The sequence below is a fragment of the Bombina bombina genome, chromosome 2 (genome assembly GCF_027579735.1).
Source record: "Bombina bombina isolate aBomBom1 chromosome 2, aBomBom1.pri, whole genome shotgun sequence".
Classification (NCBI taxonomy): domain Eukaryota; kingdom Metazoa; phylum Chordata; class Amphibia; order Anura; family Bombinatoridae; genus Bombina; species Bombina bombina.
The window spans coordinates 1,187,581,091-1,187,587,090 of record NC_069500.1 but is presented as its reverse complement, the minus strand read 5'-3'; the positions used below and the strand labels follow the sequence as shown (position 1 = coordinate 1,187,587,090).

Below are 6,000 nucleotides of genomic sequence, written 5' to 3'. Positions count from 1 at the left end.
AAGATATAAATTGCCTGGAGTCCTTGCAATAACAATAAGTATTTGTCTATTTTAATGTAAAATATGTTGGCTCTTCCATAGGTGCATTTCAAGCATTGCTTTGGGTTTTGGTGTCATAAACCTATTGTGGCTGAGGAGTTTTGTGTCCTAAAGCCTTGCTGGTTATTTAACAGACATGTTTGAAAATGACATTCAATAACATATGTAGGTTGAATGAGATACAGATGTTTCTGAGTAGTGTAAGCTTGTAGGCTATAGTGATAAAGAGCAAGAAAGGATGTATCTGGGATTCTTTGTGATACTGTGCCATGCATCTGTACTAGTGTGTGGCTGAGCACCAGATCACCAATGACCTTGTAAAGGATCAAATGGGCAAACTAAAGCATAATGTAAAAATGTGTCAGAATGATATTGGAATACACTGTCACATTTATGTCCTTTTAGCCATGTAACCCCTTAATGACCAGTGACATACCCTGTACGTCGCTGGTCTTTCTATGGGGGCAGCAGATAGACCACACTACTTTAGCAAGAGAGCAGGAGGGAGGGTCTTGCGCTAATAGCAAGCTATTAGAGGCAGACAATACCTTAACGACCAGCAACGTAAGGGTACGTTGTGGTCATTAAGGGGTTAAGGACCATTTAAATATGTGTACATGATAAACAAATGCCCCTTAAGCTTTGTATTATCATATATAGTCTTACAGATAGTCTGGGCTTCTCATTGCCTACAAGTGATAATATATGGTATTCACATATCACCAGAGAATATATAAAAGACATATTCCTACTCGTTAGGTCAGTATAAAATATGTTTTTAATGTGTTCTTTTGTAAACATTTTACTGATTCTACCTTTAATTATTAATGAGTTAAAGTGATGGTAAACTCTGCCCTTTATAAAATCAGGTATGGAATGTTAGTGATTTTTAGACAGTTATATTAATCAGTTGTAATGAAGATGCACTATAACTTACTTTTTAATATAGATATAAAATTCAAATACCCCGCCCTGCACTGCTGACATCGTCATTTTTTCGGTGAGCTAACGGTTTGAATTGTTCTCCAATCAGCACTCTAGCTACAACAAAAGTGCCATATGATTGGACAACAATTCATACCATTAGCTCACAGAAAAATTGACTTTTCATGTTGGCAGTGGAGAGCGGGGTATTTGAGTTTTACATCTATATTAAAAAGTAAGTTATAGCGCATCTTTATTACAACTGATATAATTAAACTCCATCTAAAATATCACTAACATTCCAGGTCTGATTTTATAAAGGGCAGAGCTTACCATCACTTTAATGTTGGAATTTTGGCAGTCAAATGGCAAAACAATTATCATTCTGCCATTCAGATTTTTCTACAAAACAAGTTTTAGCATTTGATACTGTAACATTTCTTTTATAATATAACGTTGGAAACATTATTCCAAAGAACTGTACATTAAAGTCTGAGAAGCCGCATTCAATTTTTAATTTTTAAAAGCGATATGAAATGCAAATGCTTTCTTTCATGATTCAGATAGAGCATGCAATTTTAAGCAACTTTCTAATTTACGCCTATTATACAGTTTTCTTAATTCTCTTGGTATCTTTATTTGAAAAGGCAGAAATGTAAGCTTAGGAGCCGGACCATTTTTGGTTCCTGGCTAGTGCTTGCTTATTGGTGGCGACATTTAGCTTACATTCCTGCTTTTCAAATAAAGATACCAAAATAACGAAGAAAATTTGATAAGTTGCTTAAAATTGCATGCTCTATCCGAATCATGAAAGAAAAATAGTTGGGTTTCATATCCCATTAACCCCTTAACGACCAAGGACGTGCACAGTACGTCCTACAAAAACTGGTCCTTAAGGACCAAGGACGTACCCTGCACTTTCTCAGTGTTTTCAAACGCTGGAAGCCATTTGAAAACTCTGAGCTGCCAGTACCCAAGATGGCGGCAAATAGCTTGAGGGGGGAGGGTTAGAGAGCTGTTTGGGGGGATCAGGGAAGTTGGGGGCTAAGGGGGGGGGAATCTAACTGCAGAATCAATATAAAAAAATGCCTTATTTTAGTACTGGCAGAATTTTTGTGCCAGTACTTAGGGGGTGATTTATAAAGCTGAGGCGGACAGGGGCGCACATACGTGCCCCTGTCTGCCACAGCTCGCCTCTGGCGCTATTTTGTGCTTGCGTGCAATCCTACCCCCTGCCCCGTACAAATCACTCGTGGGCAGGAGCTGTCAATCTCCCAGGTCGGACTAGACCGCAGAGATTGTTTTTCGCCACTTTAGAAGTGGGGAAAGGTTAGGAAAGGGACATTCTAGTCAAAATTTAAATGTACACAGATTTATTAAATCTTTGAATAGAAATATATTTGCAATATACATGTATTGGCAAAAATGCTTCTAGTAAAAGTTATCACTGTTTTGGTGATAACATTTTTCTCTGCATGTAAAGCATAGCTAGATATTGTCACTGCACCCACATTTTAAACAATGCAGCTGCACAGATCATCGGTGGGGCATGTATCATGTCATCAATTAACAAATTGAGTCATTACTAGTTGGTACAAGCACTTTAGGTTCTCTGAGCAACTGCTGTGTTTAAAATGCTGGTGCACTGTGCATATTTAAATACACTTTTAAAACAGCTATAGCTTTTATTATAAGCATTTTTGCTAATGCATGTATTACATGCATTACAAAATTGCTTCTGTTCAATACCGAAATGCACCCATGTGGTTTCCAATTTTGGCTGTAATATCCCTTTAAATATGGCGTGCAGGTTCTCTTGTGAGAACCTGCAGCCGTAGGGGCTCAAAGGCTGGGGAAAGACAATTGTGAGGTGGGGGAGAAAAGAGAGCTGTTTGAGGGGGGTCAGGGAGGGATCATGGGGTGGGATGTGTCAGGTGGGAGGCTGATCTCTACACTTAAGCTAAAATTAACCCTACAAGCTACCTAATTAAACCCTTAACTGCTGGGCATAAGTGTGGTGCGCAGCAACATTTAGCGGCCATCTAATTATTAAAAAGTAATTCCAAAGCCATAAATGTCGTCTGCCATTTCTGAACTGGATCCCAGAGAAGCATTTACAACCATTTGTGCCATAATTGCACAAGCTGTTTGTAAATAATTTCAGTGATAAACCTAAAGTTAGTGAAAAAGTTAACAATTTTTTTATTTGAACGCATTTGGCGGTGAAATGGTGGCATGAAATATACCAAAATTGGCCTAGATCAATACTTTGGGTTGTCTACTAAAATATATATATACATGTGAAGGGCTATTCAGGGATTCCTGACAGATATCAGTGTTCCAATGTAACTATCGCTAATTTTGAAAAAAAAAAAAATGTTTTGGAAATAGCAAAGTGCTACTTGTATTTATGGCCCTATAACTTGCAAAAAAAGCAAAGAACATGTAAACATTGGGTATTTCTAAACTCAGGACAAAATTTAGAAACTATTTAGCATGGTTGTTTTTTGGTGGTTGTAGATGTGTAACAGATTTTGGGGGTCAAAGTTAGAAAAAGTGGGTTTTTTTTCTATTTATGAAAAAAATATAGTAAATTATAGGATATGATGAAAATAATAGTATCTTTAGAAAGTCAATTTAATGGAGAGAAAAACTGTATATAATATGTGTGGGTACAGTAAATGAGTAAGAGGAAAATTACAGCTAAACGCAAACACCACAGAAATGTAAAAATAGCGCTGGTATTTAAAGGGACATGAAACCCAAAAATGTTCTTTCATGATTAAGGTAGAACATACAATTTTAAACAACTTTCCAATTTACTTCTATTATCAAATTTGCTTCATTCTCTTGGTATCATTTGTTGAAGGAGGAGCAATGCACTGCTGGTTTTTAACTGAACACATGGGAGAGCCAATGACAGTTGGTATTTGTATGCAACCACCAAGCAGCAGCTAGAACCTAGGTTCTTTGCTGCTCCTGAGCTTACCTAAATAAACCTTTTAGCAAAGCATAAGAAGAGAAGGAAGTAAATAAGAAGGATGTTTAAAACTGTATGTTCTGTCTGAAAGAAATGTTTTGGGTTTCATGTCCTTTTAAGGGTAAGAAAATTGAAAAATGGTCTGGTCACTAAGGGGTTAAGGTTTAATTTTGAACTAAACAATTAATGTTTTTTTCAAAAATTAATGTCAAATGTTTAGCAGATATTGAGAGATTTTCTGTTTGTTTTTTCCCTGTAGCAATATAGGGGCTTTTCATTTACCAAAACCAATAACTGTCAGGTTGCTATTTTTCTCTCCTTTTTGGCAGCTGTTACTCAGTTCTTAAATCTTCAGGAATAATTTATCTTCTAAATATCTATGGTGGTTATAGGAAGACAATTCATTCTCTATATGCTTTTTTTATTATATGAAAAAACCAACACGCCAGCTCCTATGTTCACATTGTTGCCTTAAGCAGCAGATTAAGATTCAGAAGGTTACTAAGCCTGCAATATTATTAGTCAGTAATATTCTCTTTCCCACATTAGTGAACATAATTATGCTCCGAAATAAACATCCTTAGACACAAACTGTTATTTTCTCTGCAGATAAATGTGAAAGCAAATCTAGTTTTGAGATACAGTGTAAATATAATAGTTATACATCCTTTTAGAGGGCTTTCTCTAAATCACATAGCAACTACATAAGGAAAGGACCCATATACAGCTAAAGTATGGCTGTATGGCTTGTGTCTTTATACAGTATATACACGTGGCTTGTATGGCAAATAAGAAACTCTGCTTTACATTGATTACATTAAACAGGCTGGTATAAAAATGTAGTTGATAAAAAAGCATATATTAAATTAATACTGGTTATTATGGATGGCTTCATACTTATTTTATTATATTTTATTGAGTCTCTGGGATCTATTTCATTGAATAAATATTCTCCATATTTTCTGATACTCTTGGTTTTAAAGTAATTGTTCTGTTCAGTCCCCTTGATCCATAGAACTCCTAGTGAGTGTAAACGTCATAGAACTATAGAAGATGGAGTGATATGACTTCCTGGTGAATTATTTGCATGATTGGTGAATCTAGGTCTCTAATAGTGAATTGATACTCATTTTATTTAACCTGCTGAGTAGTGTTCTTAAACTGCCTTTAGTCCATCTTCAATAATTAGAAAGTTTCCTTTGCAATTCCTCTGTTATACTGATAATTTTCACAAAAAATTATATCTTTCACAGCTTAATAAATCTTGTGCTGTGCTTTGTGCTCCCCATTCGACTTAGCTATATATATATATGTGTGTGTGTGTTATTTTATGCCAGTGATTAAAAAAATATATATATAAAGGATTTACTTCATAAGCAATGTATAAGCACAGAAATCTATTCTACCTTTTTGCTTCTAAGTTTTCCTGAGAGAATAAAACATATGTGACTCGCAGCAGGAAAATAAAACTGGCGAGTGCTGATAAGCATCATGAATGCCAAATAACAAATCCTGGCCGGAGGCAATGAGAGTGATACAGTTTTTTACCTAATTGTTTAATACTATAGCGGTTCTCAAAGTGATCAGTCTAAGCTGTTTCAGTGCTGGACATGTAAATGCGAACTTGTGTTGGTTTGCTTGATGCATTAAAATAAATATAATGGTATAAAACGTTGTGCTGACAGTCAGGAATGTCTCAGTTTCCACACCACCCTTTCTCTCATCCTCCCTGGATCTTATTCCTTACCCCAGGGCTTCCCAAATCCCTAGAGTCAAGAATCCACAACTAACAGAGTTTTACTTCTGGTGCTTGGGTTAAGATTATTTTACACATATTAGCATACAAACAGCATTATCTGACTCCTAAACAATGTGTGTCTGGCTCATCAGCATCCCTGCTTGCTCTAGTTTGATATAAAAGTGCAAATTAGAAATGTTTTGTAGATAAGAAATAACTTGCATGTGGTTGAGATTTACTTAACAGTGACCAATTCCACTTAGGCATTGAGTGTTACTCAACATTCCCAGGAATAGATTATTATTGAATTTCCTAGTAA

The 6,000-nt window shown here is 35.8% G+C and overlaps 1 protein-coding gene across 2 annotated transcripts in view; it reads left to right on the top strand.

The window, feature by feature from the left end:
• The window catches only part of SORBS2 (sorbin and SH3 domain containing 2), a 551,268-nt gene that overhangs the window by 257,478 nt on the left and 287,790 nt on the right, over positions 1–6,000 (top strand). The window lies entirely within an intron of this gene.